Below are 20,091 nucleotides of genomic sequence, written 5' to 3' on the forward strand. Positions count from 1 at the left end.
TAGACCAATGAAAGCCGATATGAGTCCAATGGTGCCACCCACGAGTCTCTTGAGTCTTCTTGAGATATGAAAGGGAGTGTGGGTGTGGTTTCAGAATAGGGGCGTGTTTAACCCAGACCAATTCATGTATAAGTCTGTACTGAGTTCATTGACACCTCCCATAGTTGTGTGTCTGTGTGTTTCTCCAGTGGAAGTGTATGAGGCTCATTCATGGTCCTGTCTCTTTAAGAGAATTCAGCTACAGTGGGGAGTCCATTCATGTGCAAAAAAGTTATGAAATCATATGGCATTATTAGAAGGATTTCTTCTCTTGTGAATCGCTCCTGTCTTTTGACACTTTATTATAGTTTGATATACCCATATTTACCGTATTATAATATTATTTGGGCCAGTACTTTTCCTACTTCTCTTCATAAACTTTTTATATTGCAAAATACATTCATAAGGCTTGCCACTACGTCTAATCAATCTGCTCCTCTTTTTAGGCAACTTAAAATACTATCAATCTTTGATATTATTGTATGCCAGATATGTATTGTTATGTTTAACTGCACCTTTAATTTAGATTTATTTCCTATTGTATTCCATAATTCTTTCATGCCAAACTCCAGTATTCATTCATATCCAACAAGGCAATCAAATAATATTCATCATCATTTCTTCCACACAACATTAGGTCAGTTCAGTATAAGATTTAGAGGTCCTACAATTTGGAATTCAAAACTCTCTATAATAAAAAAGTGCTAATCTATTTCATCACTCAAATCCAGGCTTAAATATTTGTTTTGACTAATTATTAATGTTGTTGTTTTTGTTATTATTATTAATATTAGTTAGATTATTATTATTATTATTATTATTATTATTATTATTATTATTATTATTATTATTATTATTATTATTATTATTATTATTATTATTATTATTATTATTATTATTATTATTATTATTATTATTATTATTATTATTATTATTATTATTATTATTATTATTATTATTATTATTATTATTATTATTATTATTATTATTATTATTATTATTATTATTATTATTATTATTATTATTATTATTATTATTATTATTATTATTATTATTATTATTATTATTATTATTATTATTATTATTATTATTATTATTATTATTATTATTATTATTATTATTATTATTATTATTATTATTATTATTATTATTATTATTATTATTATATTATTATTATCTTAATATTATGAAACATTTTTATGAACTTATTTGACTTTCACTTAAAGGGGAACTATTTTACTATTTCTTTCACTATTTGGGCACTTTTACACAATTCCTGTGAGTCTATGGAACACCTCTGTAATATATATATTTTTTTTATTCATTGTTTTGTATTTCCAATCAAGTCCTCAAAAACAGCATTTTTCTACCTCAAGATCGCGAGCTGTTTTGAGCCTGGGCTGCAGGTCCGGTCCAGCCACTGTGTGCAGCTCATCTTCTATCTCAACATTAACATGAGCCTGGGCTGCAGGTCCGGTCCAGCCACTGTGTGCAGCTCATCTTCTATCTCAACATTAACATGAGCCTGGGCTGCAGGTCCGGTCCAGCCACTGTGTGCAGCTCATCTTCTATCTCAACATTAACATGAGCCTGGGCTGCAGGTCCGGTCCAGCCACTGTGTGCAGCTCATCTTCTATCTCAACATTAACATGAGCCTGGGCTGCAGGTCCGGTCCAGCCACTGTGTGCAGCTCATCTTCTATCTCAACATTAACATGCAGCGGTCGCGGTGTCTTTCTGACATCACATATCGCGCACATTTTCAAATGACTCAGTTCAGTGAGGGTGAATATTGTGAGAGGAGAATTGGAAGAATGCGCCAATATGAGAATTTTGAGACATAGATCATATTAATATAAGTTCACATAGCTAGGAAACAATGCTAAACACTCAAAAAGGCCATTTATAAGATAGTTCCCCTTTAAAAAGAAAAGTATCCAATGATTTAATTCATGAGTTGAGGCCCTGTATAGGCCCATCTGGGTATCTTGCCTCTACTCAGCACCTTTATATACACTTTCTGTCATAGTGAATGTTTAATTTGTACTGTTTTGCTGAAATGGTGCAAAATAAAGAAATAGGTGTGTATGTGTAGCGTCACTGTCAAACAAATGCCAATCCTACGCTCTGGGAGGAGTAGCATTGTGAGAAAGTGGTGGAATAATAATAAAGAAGAATATATACGATAGATGACAAGAGTGTGTGTGACATAAGTCACCTAATGAATGAACAATGCAGATGTAAACCCACTGACAGTCATTGAGACAGAGGGTGAAACTGTAAAGATCAGCAGCTGAATGTGATGTTATTGTTTAGAGTTACCTGAGCAGGTCACCTTCAGGCTGTGAGTGGTAGAAGAAGACCACACTGGTCCTCTACACTCCCTCAGTGCAGACTCAGAGCCAGAACAGTCAGTGGGAAACCACCATACAGGTTGGTCAGAATCACCATCACTCAGTTCTATTGAAACAGCAGAACCATCACTCAGTTCTATTGAAACAGCAGAGCCACAGTCCAGCTGCCTGCAGACTACAGCTGATGTCTTCATGGTCCATGATGATGGTAACTCCTCGTGCTCTCCTGCAGGTCTCCAGTCTCCCCGGTGGTTGATCTCCAGTCTCCCAGCACAGCCGCTGCCTCCTTCAAACCTCACATCATCATGTTCTGCACAGAAACAAGAGAAACAACTACATTTAGAGGCATGTTTATCTGTAATAAAAAATAGGATCTCATTTAATGTATTGCTCCTAAATGCTGATAAAACTGATTTTCATCCTTCTCTCTCATTTGATTGACACATCAAAGATCACCTTCATCTTCGTAATATTTAAAACGTCTGATCTCTATTAACCCTTGTATGGTGTTTACATTTATGTTACTCACCCAAAGTTCATGGGTCTGGTGGACCGACAACAATATTGGGATTTTAAAACAATAAATCCAGAACAATATATATAAAAATAGATTATATATGTTAATCTCAATTACAAGCAATTTGTTTCTGCTAGATCACATTTATGAATAAAAGTGCTATTTGTGATCAAATGTGATTAAAAGAAAATCCAGCATAATCGAGACATGAATTTAATAAATCAGGTTAATCTCGAAAGAGATAAATGAAACAAGGTGGAGGCAGACAGTGAAGGTACACAGTGAACCTCTCCCCCATGCTGCTATGATGCCCTCAGTTCCCCAAGGGCATCAATAAAGGAATATCTTATCTTAGTGTTACCTACTGATTTGTCACTTTGAACTGCATGGCATGGCCTCCTTGTGTGTATTTTATGCATGTATCCATACCTATTATTAATATTATTATTAGGGCTTTAGATAGAAGTCTACTTGAATACATCACTATTATTATTAGGGCTTTGGATTGAAGTTTACCTGAATACATCACTATTATTATTATTATTATTATTATTATTATTATTATTATTATTATTATTATTATTATTATTATTATTATTATTATTATTATTATTATTATTATTATTATTATTATTATTGTTATTGTTATTGTTATTATTATTATTATTATTATTATTATTATTATTATTATTATTATTATTATTATTATTATTATTATTATTATTATTATTATTATTATTATTATTATTATTATTATTATTATTATTATTATTATTATTATTATTATTATTATTATTATTATTATTATTATTATTAGGGCTTTACATAGAGGTTTACCTGAATACATCACTATTATTATTATTATTATTATTATTATTATTATTATTATTATTATTATTATTATTATTATTATTATTATTATTATTATTATTATTATTATTATTATTATTATTATTATTATTATTATTATTATTATTATTATTATTATTATTATTATTATTATTATTATTATTATTATTATTATTATTATTATTATTATTATTATTATTATTAGGGCTTTACATAGAGGTTTACCTGAATACATCACTATTATTATTATTATTATTATTATTATTATTATTATTATTATTATTATTATTATTATTATTATTATTATTATTATTATTATTATTATTATTATTATTATTATTATTATTATTATTATTATTATTATTATTATTATTATTATTATTATTATTATTATTATTATTATTATTATTATTATTATTATTATTATAATAATAATATAATAATAATTATAAAAAGATCCACCGCACAGAGAAACAAAGCAGACGGTGGTATGGCATTTCCAGATTTCCACCACTATTTTAAGGCATACACTTTAAGACCACTGACAACATGGTTTGATCCCCAAGCATCAGTATCCTGGAGAAATTTAGAAGAAAATATAGTAGCTCCACATAGGCTGAAGGACATAGTGTACACCAAATTATCAATTAAGCAATGCGAACGGAAATTTGGCCCCATAATCACTCATGCAATCCGGATATGGCGTGAAACACAAAAAAAATACTCTATCCCACATACATGGCATAATCATACTCCCTTATTCAATAACAATGCACTCTTGATTGGAAAACAACCTATAAGATTCCCTAGATGGGAAAAGCAAGGCATACACACATTAGGAGACGTTTTCAACAAACAGGGTTTTTGTAGTTTTGATGAGATATGCAAAAAATTTAATCTCACCAAGTCCTCATATTATTTTTACGCACAGTTATTGGCATGTTTGAAGGCTCACGGTGTTCCATTAAGGATACCAATTGTACACCACAGATACCACAAATTCTTCTATGAAAGAGAGACATCGAGAGGTTTTGTTTCAGATTTTTATCATCAATTACTAACGGCCTCGTATGAAACCCTACATCTAGACTCAGTCTGGAGGAGGGATATACCAGACCTGGAGATAGACTTTGACTGGCAAGAAGCCTGGGCAAATGTACGCCTTGCATCAAGGAACCCGGACCATCAACAAATCAATCTTAACTATATTCACAGGACATACTTAACTCCTATAAGACTGAACAAAATGGGTCTTAAACAAGACTCCAAATGCTCCTTATGTACAAATGGGGACGAAGGGACATTTATGCACATGTACTGGGACTGCCCACCAGTTAAGATATTTTGGAAAGAAGTGACCCAGCAATTGTCAAATCTCTTAACTCTGGATATACCTGTACACCCCTCTGTATTACTGCTGAATGATGTCTTTGAGCATGCAGTACCTCCACAGCTAAAGAGATTGGTTTTATCCGGTATCACAGTGGCTAAAAAGCTGATAGCATCACGATGGTTTCAACCGGAAAAAATTTGCCGTAAGGTCTGGATTCTTACATATCTCGATGTGATTTATCAAGAAATATCAACAGCTAGAATTTTGGGTCTCAATGAATCCAAAATGGCAATGTGGTTAGAAGTGGTGGAGAGAATAAAAGCCAGCATATAATGGTAGTGTCTGGTTAGGAACAAATTATAATGGTTGGATTATCCAATGGGGGGTCCGGGAGAGGGGGGTACGAGCTGGAGCATATGTGTATTTGTATATCCTATTGTGTGTTGTCATGTTTGTTTATGTGTTTGTTTAAAAAATAATAAAAAAATAAAATACAAAATAATAATAATAATAATAATTATAATTATAATTATAATTATTATTATTATTATTATTATTATTATTATTATTATTATTATTATTATTATTATTATTATTATTATTATTATTATTATTATTATTATTATTATTATTATTATTATTATTATTATTATTATTGTTATTGTTATTGTTATTGTTATTATTATTATTATTATTATTATTATTATTATTATTATTATTATTATTATTATTATTATTATTATTATTATTATTATTATTATTATTATTATTATTATTATTATTATTATTATTATTATTATTATTATTATTATTATTATTATTATTATTATTATTATTATTATTATTATTATTATTATTATTATTATTATTATTATTATTATTATTATTATTATTATTATTATTATTATTATTATTATTATTATTATTATTATTATTATTATTATTATTATTAGGGCTTTACATAGAGGTTTACCTGAATACATCACTATTATTATTCTGGCTTTAGATAGAAGTTTACCTGAATACATCACTATTATTATTATTATTATTATTATTAGGGCTTTATATATAAATGTACCTGAATACATCACTATTATTATTGTGGCTTTAGATAGAAGTTTACCTGAATACATCACTATTATTATTAGGGCATTAGATAGAAGTTTACCTGAATACATCACTATTATTATTAGGGCTTTAGATGGAAATGTACCTGAATACATCGCTATTATTATTAGGGCTTTAGATGGAAATGTACCTGAATACATCACTACTATTATTATGGCTTTAGATAGAAGTTTATCTGAATACATCACTATTATTATTAGGGCTTTAGATAGAAGTTCATCTGAATAAATCACCATTATAATTAGGGCTTTAGATAGAAGTTTACCTGAATACATCACTATTATTATTAGGGCATTAGATAGAAATGTACCTGAATACATCACTATTATTATTAGGGCTTTATATTGAAGTTTACCTGAATACATCACTATTATTATTATCATCATCATCATCATCATCATCATCATCATCATCATCATCATCATCATCATCATCATCATCATCATCATCATTATTATTATTATTATTATTATTATTATTATTATTATTATTATTATTATTATTATTATTATTATTATTATTATTATTATTATTATTATTAGGGCTTTAGATATAAGTTTATCTGAATATATCACTATTATTATTAGGGCTTTATATAGAAGTTTATCTGAATACATCACTATTATTATTATTATTATTATTATTATTATTATTATTATTATTATTATTATTATTATTATTATTATTATTATTATTATTATTATTATTATTATTATTATTATTAGGGCTTTATATAGAAGTTTACCTGAATACATCACTATTATTATTAGGGCTTTATATAGAAGTTTACCTGAATACATCATTATTATTATTAAATTAAACTATAATATAGAGGTATGTAACACTGCTACCTAAACTATAATATAGAGCTATGTAACACTGCTAACTAAACTATAATATAGAGCTATGTAACACTAGTAACTAAACTATAATATCGAGCTATGTAACACTGCTAACTAAACTATAATATAAAACAATGTAACACTTTTAATTAACTGCATCGCATACTACGGGATAAAGGCATTTTTGGCAGAATGAAATGTAGGCTACTTGACATGACATGTCTGTTTTTACGGGGGGCAGCTACGTTGGGGGACGCAGGACTCATCCTGGCCACGCCGGGCGGGGTCAGTCTTAACCTAGTGTCCACCAGGTGTCAGCCATGCTCTGCTGTACTGGTCACCTGTAGGCCCCAGCATTCCTAGGAAGCTCACTGGCGGCTGCCTCGACAGACCTGGCCCAGAAGAATGGGTGTGGCAGACTTACCGTCACAGGGGGGGTCCACCCAGCGGGTGGGCCGTGACGGAGCTGTTTCGGACAGCTGGCCCTTGTGGCACCCTCTGTGACTTGTGCGTTTTGGAGTAACTGCGCCCCACTACGCATGGTCGGAGTCCTACCCCCTGCACCTCGTTAGGAGGGGCGAGGGGGCCGGGACCCCACCCTGTGTTTTTTCTGATAGGTCTTGAAGGAGACCTCAGGGGGTGCATTTGTCGGGGCTTCGCGCCCTGCTTCGCCCGTTGTCCCATAGGCGAAGCAGAACGCGTAGCCAATGAAATATAACGAAGGTTATCCGATAACCCTAGTTATATGATTGGCGTAGCTTTCTGCTTTACACGCAGCCCTGAGGACCCACTGCTGTGTTTTGTTGAAATTCAGACTCGGAAGGGGGAGTTGACCGCCACACCTGGGCTATAAGCCGGCCGGAGGTGGGTGTGGTCGGACAGATGGAAGGTGCATGTGAGAAGTTTCAAGTAGGTGCGCGTACGTGCGCGAGGACATCCCATAGGCGAAGCAGAAAGCTATGCCAATCATATAACTAGGGTTATCGGATAACCTTCGTTACAACAGGTGACCAAGTAGTCCAAGAGAAGCAGAACAGTCCCTGCGGGGTCGACATCAGAGCACTCACATTTAGAATATCTCTGCAACGCTGCATGCTAGCTGCTTACAATGGTAGATACATTAGCTTACTGTTGTAGCTTTCCAAAGAGCCACCGGGTGTGATGATCATAGCCCTTTCAGAAGCTCTGTAATCCAGCATGGAAAAGCATTTTCTTTTAGGAGACTTTATAAAACGAATAAATCCAACATGTGAATGTCTTGTGTGGTCATTTATCCATTATGTCCATATTAGTGCTGTCAATCGATTAAAATATTTAATCTGATTAAATCGCATGATTGTCCATAGTTAACTCATGATTAATCACATTTAATTTAATTGTCTAAATCTACCATTTTCAAGTTGTAATACTCTTATCAACATGAGTCAACAAATGCTTGCTTTATGGAGCCATTTAACACAAAAGGATGACCCTCATGTATTGCAGAGTGATGCACAAAATAACTTAAAAGAAAATAATAATTTAAAACAATGAATAAAGGACTCACCCCCCCCCCCCCCCCCCCCCGCCCCCCCCTCTCTCTCACAAGTTCACTCTGATTCCCCAACGCGTGGGGAGGATGTCTTAAGTGGATCAAACGATCACAGCTGGGATGCCGGCGATGAGGAATGTCACTATGAATGCGCGTTCCTGTCTAGGTCATCCTCATACAAGACACGCCTCCGAGAGCTCCTTATAAGCCAGGCTCTGTGCCGTTTGCAAATGAATCGCAAAAAGTCGAGAGTTTAGACACTCATTAAATGCAACTGATGCGATGCAGCCGTGTACAAATGGTGGCGGAAGTGCTTTGCGACCGATCAAAATGAGATTAGATTAATGTATTGTCATCATATATACAGGCTACAGGTGCGGCTGGGTAGCGCAGTGGAGAATGCACTCGCCTACCACCGCAGAGACTCCCTATTAACACAATTGGCAGTGTTAGCGGGTGGGAAGCCGATGGGGTATGTGTCCTGGTCATTGTAAACTGCAGTTCCTACTGGTCGGTCGGGGCGCCTGTTCAGCAGGGAGGGGATCGGGGGGAAATAGCGTGAACCTCCGCATGTGTTACGTTCCCCCAGTGAGAGTCCTCGCTATCAGGTGAAAAGAAGCGGCTGGCGACTCCACATGTATCGGAGGAGGCGTGTGGTAGTCTACACCCTCCCTAGGCCGACAGTGGGGCAATGCACGCAACTACCATGAAGGAAATTGACATAACGACTAAATTGGGATAAAAAAAATTATTATAACATATATATTTTTTAAATATATATATACAGGCTACTACAGCTCATGGCCACCTGCCACAGTGCACACACGCATACACACGCATACACACACACACACACACACACTAGGGCTGACCCCTATTAATCGATCAGTTGACTAATCGATCGAAAGGGGCCGTAGTCGACTGGCCAACCTCTTAGTCGAATATAATAATTAAAAAAAAAATATATATATATTTTTTATTTTTATTTTTTTTATTATTTTTTTCATAGAAGCGTGGCTAACGCTAATGGCACACATACCAGAGGCTAACTGCCTACGAAAACAGGCACAGAGGCACTGAAAGAGGATTTCACCCATCTAATGAACACACTATACTAGACAAATATCAAGATGTATCCATCAGTGGACCAATTGCATGCTTTTGCAGAGGACAAGAAGCCTTCAGTCGACTCCTTCCTTCTCCTTTAAGCACCCCCCACAGCCCAAATGGAATGATATTTAGTGGAGAAACGGATCGTTAAAGCGGCAAATTAAAGACAATCAAGCGGAATTTTCTTCAGTCCTTCACAATGCCAAAGAGCTGCTGTGTTACGCGTTGTACTAATGACAAAAAAAAAAAAATCTGCAGTTTTATATAATACCAGTCGAGGAATCACGGAGGAAAAAGTGGCTGGCAGCTATCAAGAGAGCACACATACTGTAGATGCAGACGGGAGAGTCGACCAAAGCAGACCCTGGTCCCCCAAGTCAAATTCTACGTATGTCTGCTCTACCCATTTCATAACAGGTGAGAATAAGGAACAAATATTTATATAGTAAATTAAGTTGTATTGGCTGTGAGGCTGTAAACAGCAGATACATGTTAGCTGCTAGCTGATTGATTGATTAGCTAGCAGTCTCTGCTAGCTACTTCGCCATATAGTCCATTCTCAGTGTAGCCTACATGCCTTTTTCATTTTTATATGTTACTACTAGTATACTATTTATCAATCACATTCAGTGTTGTTGTCCTTGCTCTAAGGACTTGTTATTGTATAGTCGTATTGCTTGTCAGGATCTATGTGTTATGGTTTGTAACCGACCCCAATCGCACAACACAAGACAGGTATGAGAGTAAGCCAAAACAGGGCAAATCTTTATTATAGAACAAAAGGCGGAACAGTCCCTTTATGGGAAAACACAAAAACACTAGAGTCAAGGAAAACTGGAAAATGCGGCACTGTGCCTTTAAGAGGCGAACTGGCTAAGGGACTAGGGCTAAGGGACAGGGCCAGGGCTAAATGTCAAGGACCAGGACCAGGGGCACTGGAGAGGGGAACAGGGGAGAACACAAAACACTAGAGTCAAGGAAATAAGGAAAATGCGGCACTGTGCCTTTAAGAGGCGAGCAGGCTAAGGGACTAGGGGTAAAGGACAGGGCCAGGGCTAAATGTCAAGGACTAGGACCAGGGGCACTGGAGAGGGGAACAGGGGAGAACACAAAACACTAGAGTCAAGGAAATAAGGAAAATGCGGCACTGTGCCTTTAAGAGGCGAGCAGGCTAAGGGACTAGGGCTAAGTGTCAGGGACAAAGGCTAAGGGCCAGGGCTACGGGCCAGGGCTGCTTACAGGGATGAGGACAGGGTTCCGACGGCGGAGGCCTGGCAAGGGGACAGGGGCCCGACGGCGGGGGCCAGGCACGGAGACAGGGGCCCGACAGCGGAGGCCGGGCACGGAGGCAGGGGCCCGACGGCGGAGGCCTGTCACGGGGACAGGGGCCCGACGGCGGAGGCCTGGTACGGAGACAGGGGCCCGACAGCGGGGGCCGGGCACGGAGACAGGGGCCCGACAGCGGAGGCCGGGGGGAAGAGGCGCCATCCTCCCGTGGAAATAGGGAGCGATGGCGCGCCGGCTTGACGTCTGGAGTGGGAACACTGGCAACCTCCCGTAGAGAATTAGAGAGCGAAGGCGGTGTCCCACTCCAGGCACGGAGATCCTCTTCCTCCTCCTCGGGGGGGGGGGGGGCGGGCACGGAGACTTGACTTGACTTGAGACAGGGGCCCGACAGTGGAGGCCGGGGGGAAGAGGCGCCATCCTCCCGTGGAAATAGGGAGCGATGACGCGCCGGCTTGACGTCTGGAGTGGGAACACTGGCAACCTCCCGTAGAGAATTAGAGAGCGAAGGCGGTGTCCCACTCCAGGCACGGAGATCCTCTTCCTCCTCCTCGGGGGGGGGGCGGGCACGGAGACTTGACTTGACTTGAGACAGGGGCCCGACAGTGGAGGCCGGGGGGAAGAGGCGCCATCCTCCCGTGGAAATAGGGAGCGATGACGCGCCGGCTTGACGTCTGGAGTGGGAACACTGGCAACCTCCCGTAGAGAATTAGAGAGCGAAGGCGGTGTCCCACTCCAGGCACGGAGATCCTCTTCCTCCTCCTCGGGGGGGGGGCGGGCACGGAGACTTGACTTGACTTGAGACAGGGGCCCGACAGCGGAGGCCGGGGGGAAGAGGCGCCATCCTCCCGTGGAAATAGGGAGCGATGACGCGCCGGCTTGACGTCTGGAGTGGGAACACTGGCAACCTCCCGTAGAGAATTAGAGAGCGAAGGCGGTGTCCCACTCCAGGCACGGAGATCCTCTTCCTCCTCCTCGGGTGCTGCAGACGGGCAGCGCAGAACAAAGGGGTCCCAGGGGACCGGGGCGAAGAGACGCCATCCTCCCGTGGAAATAGGGAGCGATGCGCGCCATCTTGACGTCTGGAGTGGGAACACCACTCCAGGCTTGGCACGGAGATCCTCCTCGGATGCTGCAGACGGGCAGCGCAGAACACAGGGGTCCCAGGGGACCGGGGCGAAGAGATGCCATCCTCCCGTGGAAAATAGGGAGCGATGACGCGCCGGCTTGACGTCTGGAGTGGGAACACTGGAAAACCTCCCGTAGATAATTAGAGAGCGAAGACGGTGTCCCACTCCAGGCAAACGGCGACAGGTGGTGATGGCTGGCACGTCGTCTCACGCCGGAGACGCGGCAGGTGATGGTAACGTACAGGATGGTAACGTACAGAACTCCATGAACACAGAGTGAACACAGATACAGAACGACCCGACCAGGACTGGAAGGGAGGTCCAGGTATATAAAGCCCTCTGGGGCGCTAATCATAAACTATGACAGCTGCGTGAAGGTAGTCCAAGGGTGGGGGCTGGTGAAGAGTAGAGGAGAGTAAATCATCGCAAGGGTGGGGGCTGGTGAGGGAGAGTAGACAGGGAAAAGTTCAGGGAACAGGCGAATCCTCACAGTACCTCCCCCTCCACGGGAGCCACCGGGCGACCGAAACACTACCATGACGGGGCAGAACACTAACATGACGGTCAGAACACTAACATGACGGGGCAGAACACTAACATGACGGGGCAGAACACTAACATGACGGTCAGAACACTAACATGACGGGGCAGAACACTAACATGACGGGGCAGAACACTAACATGGCGGTCAGAACACTAACATGACGGTCAGAACACTACCATGACGGGCCAGAACACTACGGAATCAGACAGCGGGGCAGGGGACAAGACAAGGCAACAAACAAAAAAAAACTGGGCCATGCTAGCAGGGGAAGCTACACCTAAAGTGGGGCTAGCAGAGGGACTGGGTAGCTGCCAGAGCATTGCTAGCTACAGGGCCTATGCTAGCTGTACTGCTACATTAGCATAGAGGCTGCGCTAGCTGCCGGAGCCAGGCTAGCAGACAGGGCTGGACTAGCAAAGGAGAACAAGCTAGCTGGAAGGACAGTCCTAGCTGTGGGGAACAGGGTAGCTAACAGGGGAGCTAACGAGGCTAACAGGGGAGCTAACAGGGGAGTCAACAGGGGAACTAACAGGGGAACTAACAGGGCAACTAACAGGGGAACTAGAGGGAGCTAGAGGGAACTAGAGGGAGCTAGAGTGGGTTAGAGGGAACTAGAGGGAACTAACAGGGGCTAACTCACATACACTGTCTGTGCTGGCTGGGGTCGTCGACTGGTCGGGTCGTACTGTTATGGTTTGTAACCGACCCCAATCGCACAACACAAGACAGGTATGAGAGTAAGCCAAAACAGGGCAAATCTTTATTATAGAACAAAGCGGCACAGTCCCTTTATGGAAGAACACAAAAACACTAGAGTCAAGGAAATAAGGAAAATGCGGCACTGTGCCTTTAAGAGGCGAACTGGCTAAGGGACTAGGGCTAAGGGACAGGGCCAGGGCTAAATGTCAAGGACCAGGACCAGGGGCACTGGAGAGGGGAACAGGGGAGAACACAAAAACACTAGAGTCAAGGAAATAAGGAAAATGCGGCACTGTGCCTTTAAGAGGTGAGCAGGCTAAGGGACTAGGGCTAAAGGACAGGGCCAGGGCTAAATGTCAAGGACTAGGACCAGGGGCACTGGAGAGGGGAACAGGGGAGAACACAAAACACTAGAGTCAAGGAAATAAGGAAAATGCGGCACTGTGCCTTTAAGAGGCGAACAGGCTAAGGGACAGGGACAAAGGCTAAGGGCCAGGGCTACGGGCCAGGGCTGCTTACAGGGATGAGGACAGGGTTCCGACGGCGGAGGCCTGGCAAGGGGACAGGGGCCCGACGGCGGGGGCCGGGCACGGAGACAGGGGCCCGACAGCGGAGGCCGGGCACGGAGGCAGGGGCCCGACGGCGGAGGCCTGTCACGGGGACAGGGGCCCGACGGCGGAGGCCTGGTACGGAGACAGGGGCCCGACAGCGGGGGCCGGGCACGGAGACAGGGGCCCGACGGCGGAGGCCTGTCACGGGGACAGGGGCCCGACGGCGGAGGCCTGGTACGGAGACAGGGGCCCGACAGCGGGGGCCGGGCACGGAGACAGGGGCCCGACGGCGGAGGCCTGTCACGGGGACAGGGGCCCGACGGCGGAGGCCTGGTACGGAGACAGGGGCCCGACAGCGGAGGCCGGGGGGAAGAGGCGCCATCCTCCCGTGGAAATAGGGAGCGATGACGCGCCGGCTTGACGTCTGGAGTGGGAACACTGGCAACCTCCCGTAGAGAATTAGAGAGCGAAGGCGGTGTCCCACTCCAGGCACGGAGATCCTCTTCCTCCTCCTCGGGGGGGGGGGGCGGGCACGGAGACTTGACTTGACTTGAGACAGGGGCCCGACAGTGGAGGCCGGGGGGAAGAGGCGCCATCCTCCCGTGGAAATAGGGAGCGATGACGCGCCGGCTTGACGTCTGGAGTGGGAACACTGGCAACCTCCCGTAGAGAATTAGAGAGCGAAGGCGGTGTCCCACTCCAGGCACGGAGATCCTCTTCCTCCTCCTCGGGTGCTGCAGACGGGCAGCGCAGAACAAAGGGGTCCCAGGGGACCAGGGCGAAGAGACGCCATCCTCCCGTGGAAATAGGGAGCGATGCGCGCCGTCTTGACGTCTGGAGTGGGAACACCACTCCAGGCTTGGCACGGAGATCCTCCTCGGATGCTGCAGACGGGCAACGCAGAACACAGGGGTAGAACAAAGCGGCACAGTCCCTTTATGGAAGAACACAAAAACACTAGAGTCAAGGAAATAAGGAAAATGCGGCACTGTGCCTTTAAGAGGCGAACTGGCTAAGGGACTAGGGCTAAGGGACAGGGCCAGGGCTAAATGTCAAGGACCAGGACCAGGGGCACTGGAGAGGGGAACAGGGGAGAACACAAAAACACTAGAGTCAAGGAAATAAGGAAAATGCGGCACTGTGCCTTTAAGAGGCGAGCAGGCTAAGGGACTAGGGCTAAAGGACAGGGCCAGGGCTAAATGTCAAGGACTAGGACCAGGGGCACTGGAGAGGGGAACAGGGGAGAACACAAAACACTAGAGTCAAGGAAATAAGGAAAATGCGGCACTGTGCCTTTAAGAGGCGAACAGGCTAAGGGACAGGGACAAAGGCTAAGGGCCAGGGCTACGGGCCAGGGCTGCTTACAGGGATGAGGACAGGGTTCCGACGGCGGAGGCCTGGCAAGGGGACAGGGGCCCGACGGCGGGGGCCGGGCACGGAGACAGGGGCCCGACAGCGGAGGCCGGGCACGGAGGCAGGGGCCCGACGGCGGAGGCCTGTCACGGGGACAGGGGCCCGACGGCGGAGGCCTGGTACGGAGACAGGGGCCCGACAGCGGGGGCCGGGCACGGAGACAGGGGCCCGACGGCGGAGGCCTGTCACGGGGACAGGGGCCCGACGGCGGAGGCCTGGTACGGAGACAGGGGCCCGACAGCGGAGGCCGGGGGGAAGAGGCGCCATCCTCCCGTGGAAATAGGGAGCGATGACGCGCCGGCTTGACGTCTGGAGTGGGAACACTGGCAACCTCCCGTAGAGAATTAGAGAGCGAAGGCGGTGTCCCACTCCAGGCACGGAGATCCTCTTCCTCCTCCTCGGGGGGGGGGGGCGGGCACGGAGACTTGACTTGACTTGAGACAGGGGCCCGACAGTGGAGGCCGGGGGGAAGAGGCGCCATCCTCCCGTGGAAATAGGGAGCGATGACGCGCCGGCTTGACGTCTGGAGTGGGAACACTGGCAACCTCCCGTAGAGAATTAGAGAGCGAAGGCGGTGTCCCACTCCAGGCACGGAGATCCTCTTCCTCCTCCTCGGGTGCTGCAGACGGGCAGCGCAGAACAAAGGGGTCCCAGGGGACCAGGGCGAAGAGACGCCATCCTCCCGTGGAAATAGGGAGCGATGCGCGCCGTCTTGACGTCTGGAGTGGGAACACCACTCCAGGCTTGGCACGGAGATCCTCCTCGGATGCTGCAGACGGGCAACGCAGAACACAGGGGTCCCAGGGGACCGGGGCGAAGAGATGCCATCCTCCCGTGGAAAATAGGGAGCGATGACGCGCCGGCTTGACGTCTGGAGTGGGAACACCGTAGAGAATTAGAGAGCGAAGACGGTGTCCCACTCCAGGCAAACGGCGACAGGTGGTGATGGCTGGCACGTCGTCTCACGCCGGAGACGCGGCAGGTGATGGTAACGTACAGGATGGTAACGTACAGAACTCCATGAACACAGAGTGAACACAGATACAGAACGACCCGACCAGGACTGGAAGGGAGGTCCAGGTATATAAAGCCCTCTGGGGCGCTAATCATAAACTATGACAGCTGCGTGAAGGTAGTCCAAGGGTGGGGGCTGGTGAAGAGTAGAGGAGAGTAAAACACACCCAGACCATATTCCATCTGTATTCCCTTCAACATCACAGTCTACACCATCTACGTCAACGAACATCAGTCGCCATGAGCGGCATGCAAAAAGGAACTCCTCTTCATACCATGGTAAGTGATATCATCTAGTTTTCAGTTATGTGCCAAAACCAACGGGTTCCTAAATTGCAGTTTCTTATTAGTATGGTTTTTATTTAATTTAAAGTGACTCCCCACAAGAGGCCTAAACGTTGCAGCCAAGCCATCCAAGTTGAGGAAGCAGCCCAAGTTGAGGAAGCAGCCACACCTCCCATCACCAAGCAGTGTCTGTTTGACGAGATACAGTCTCTCAGAGAGGAGAAGGATGCAGCCAAGGAGGATGGTGACCAACAGAGAACCAAGGTCGAGTCAAGCTCCTTGACCGCTTCATCTGTGGACAGCAATGACACCAAATGCAAGATGATGACAGGTGTTACCTGGCCAGTGCTTCTGCACTTGTTTTCTTTCTTGCACACAGAGAAGACAAGGACCACCATTATCTCACCCATAGATCAGATATTTATCACCCTTGTCAAACTGCGTCACGACATGTCCTTTGACCTCATCTCCCACATCAGAGATGTGTCAAAGGCAACAGTCATCAAAGTGTTCTGGACCTGGATAGACCTGATGTACGTCAAGCTTGCCTTCTTGATTAGATGGCAGGACAGGGACCACATATTCTCAATCATCCCCCCAGTATTCAAAACAAAGTTTCCTCGTCTCACATCGATCATAGATTTGAAATTTCCATCGATGCACCCAGAAATCTTAAAGCTCGTGCTCAGTGCTATTCCTCCTACAAACGCCACGCCACAGTGAAAGTGTTCATATCGTGCAGCCCAGTGGGTCACATTAACTTTGTGTCCCAGGCCTGGAGAGGCAGAGCCTCAGATATCCACATTGTCAGGGAGTGTGGATTTTTTTATTTATTTTTTTATTGGTCTTTTTCCCCCTCCATTTTCCTCCGATTTTCTTCCATCCCAATGTTAGTCGTTATGCCAATTCCCAATCCCCTTCCTGGTCGCTGCGCACTTACCCCCCACAGTCGGTCTGGGAGAGTGGAGGCTATCACATGCTTCCTCCGACACACGTCCAGCCAATCAACCGCTTCTTTTCACCTGGCAGCGCGGATTCTCACTGAGAGGGCGTAGCGTGTGGAAGGATCACACTATCCCACTCAGGTCCTATCCGCGCTTAGCAGGCGCCCGGACCGAACTGTAGGAGTCGCTGTTTACAACGACCCGGACCCACCCCGCCAGCTTCTCCCACCCTCTAATACTGCCAATTGTATTAGTGTGAACGGCCAGCCAAGCTGGTGACAACCCCGGAGCTGTGAGCCAGATTCGAACAGGCGAATCCTAGCGTCTCTGGGGTTGGTGACGAACGCAATCTCCGTTACGCCACCTAACCGCTCTGGGGGGAGTGTGGATTTATAAACCCTGCGCTGCACATGCCCGGGGATCAGATCCTGGCAGACAGGGGTTTCACACTCGAGGATGACTTTGCATCTGTTTGCGGTGCACAACTCATTCTACCCCAATTTACGAGGAACAAGAAGCAGCTGTCTGCAGAGGAGGTGGAGAGAGCCTGGAAAATCTCATCAGTGCGGATCCACATTGAGAGGGTGATTGGACTCGTCAAGAACCAATACACAATACTAAAGGGTCCAGTTCCAATTCGCTGTATTCAGAGTCTAGCAGGTGAAGCCAATCGTGATCAATACAGCAGCATCGACAAGATCATCCGAGTCTGTGCTGCTTTGGTGAATCTGGGAGACAGCATTGTTCTCAAGGATTAGAGAGACATTTGTGATTGACCTGTGATACAGGTCTAGGATTATTATTGCAGATGTTTTGCGTTAGATCTCGCTGATAATTTGCACTATGAGCCATTGTAAGTAAAACAAGATTAAATCAGGGGGAAATAGTATAATAAGCAAAAGTATCTGCAAAAGATATTCTACTCAATATTTGATCAAATACAAGATATTTTCACTTGATACAATTACATTTTTTGCAGTGTACTGTCTTTGCCCTGTGAGCCAGATTACAATGATTGTGTTACAGCGTGTAGTAAATGTTTTGTGTAAATATTGTTAGACTATCTTACAAAAAAAACATACACAATAAAATTTAAGTGTAACTAAAATACATTTATTGTCAACATCCATCTCTTCTATGGTACAAAACAAGACAGCAAGAAGGGTACACCTCTATCAGCTGAGTAACAATGATCATCAAGTGTTGAGTGCTACAGTCAGGGTTCCCACACATTGCAAAATGAAATTCAAGGACTTTCAACTACTTTCCTAAGCACAATTCTTCATTTTAAAAGGACATTTAAAAGGATACAATTAACATAAATGCTGTTTTTATTTACCAATTTTTTTTTATGAAACCAATTTCTGACAATTAGTTACACTTTAAATAAAGACATAGAATTTCTTGATTCAGAACAATTTTATGAATAAAACTTCAAAAGCGCTAAAAACTAAATTACAAACATCACAAAACAAACTGTTCAGACTACTGCTTGACCTTACTCTTAGAACCCACTTCACCCCTGCCCACTTTGACAACCTAGGATGGCTTAGAGTAGATGACAGACAGGCCCGGACTGGCCATCGGGAGCACCGGGAGTTTTCCCGGTGGCCTGGCCTGCACAGATAAAAAAAAATTATATATTTAAAAAAAAGTATAATTATTTTTAAATTATTATTATTTAAAAAAAAATGTTTGCCAGGCCATTGTTTCTAGTTGTGGCGGTGGCGCGGCACGATAGTTAGATAACCTAGGTGGGATCACACACTCACGCGGATCACATACACACAATGGAGCCGTGCTGCCGCTTGTAATTGGTGGAGGCGGGACCAGGCGATACAACTGATTGACAGCAGAGGCTGCGAATGGAATGGCAGATCGCACTCAGATGCAGAATAACAGCCAGGCAGTGAGCCAGGTAGTGAGGGACTCGGGAGAGATACAGTAGAGCGAAAGTCAATTAATGTTGATGTCAAGATGGACAGTGGAAGAAAGAGAAAGGGTGGAGGAGAGAGGGATAAAACAAAGAAGAATAAAGGCCCTTACAGGAGAGAGTGGTTAACTGTATTATAATAGTAAATAGAAAAATATGTTGTGCTCTTGCTTTTTTCTTTTTGAAGGTGGAGAGAGTAGCATTGCTAGTGCCACAACAGTTTTATTTGAGGTTCATAACAGTACATTGTACTAAGCAATTGTTGGCTCATTAGTTTGTGATTCACATGCACTAAAATTCACCAGAATGCAGGAAATTAAGTCTTTGTAACAAAAAAAATCCTGGTGGGGGATCCAGTCCGGCCCTGACGACAGAGTACAGCAACTTAGTTAGGGTTAGACTAGGGATGTCCGATATTATCGGCCGACCAATATTATCGGCCGATATCGGCAGTAAAATGTGATATCGGAAAATATCGGTATCGGTAAAAAAATAAATAAAAAATAACAATTTTTTTTTTATTTTTTTTTTTACATTTATTTAACATTTATTTACCCAGGCAAGCAAGTAAGAACCAATTCTTATTTTATTT

The sequence above is a fragment of the Notolepis coatsorum genome (assembly GCF_963971535.1).
Source record: "Notolepis coatsorum genome assembly, chromosome: 3".
Taxonomy (NCBI): domain Eukaryota; kingdom Metazoa; phylum Chordata; class Actinopteri; order Aulopiformes; family Paralepididae; genus Notolepis; species Notolepis coatsorum.